At 29.4% G+C, this 626-nt stretch overlaps 1 long non-coding RNA gene across 1 annotated transcript in view; it reads right to left on the reverse strand.

Annotated features, from left to right (window-relative positions):
- The window catches only part of LOC106875653 (uncharacterized), a 93,335-nt gene that overhangs the window by 92,022 nt on the left and 687 nt on the right, over positions 1 to 626 (reverse strand). The window lies entirely within an intron of this gene.

The raw sequence follows: 626 nt of genomic DNA on the forward strand, positions 1-626 counted from the left end.
TATATATATATATATATATATGTATATATAAACCCATATTGATAGATACATACATGTGTGCATGTGTGTGAGTAATATTTATTTTCGTTTTAACCGCTGTTCACATCAAGGAGCCATATTACAATATTCCACGAGAAAACCTAAAGTATACATTAGTCGATAACGTAATCTAGTATAAAACAAATGAGAGTGACTAAAGAATTTTAAAACATTTACAACGTAAGCATTATTAGAAACAAATTACGGACCATAAATTATCACACTGCTAGAACTCATGTAGAATAATCTATAAAAGTTAACAGGAGTTAACAGATAAAAGATTATAAATCCAGCGACGATTATTTTATCATTTATAAAATTACGCCCACGATCCCTGGATGCCTGCAGCTAAAACGCGTTAATGTTAATGCTGTTGTCTCCAATTTATTGAGATGATAGTTAAACGTTAATGGATTTTAGAAATTTATTGTTGCATGTAAAAATATAACGATTAAAAGCTGATGAAGAGCCATAAACATCTTATTATAAAAATGTCTCAACATACACAGACACACACAAGCACACACCCACACACATGCACGCACACAGTATATATATGCATACATATATATATATATATATATATA

This window comes from Octopus bimaculoides, chromosome 23, assembly GCF_001194135.2.
Source record: "Octopus bimaculoides isolate UCB-OBI-ISO-001 chromosome 23, ASM119413v2, whole genome shotgun sequence".
Classification (NCBI taxonomy): Eukaryota; Metazoa; Mollusca; class Cephalopoda; order Octopoda; family Octopodidae; genus Octopus; species Octopus bimaculoides.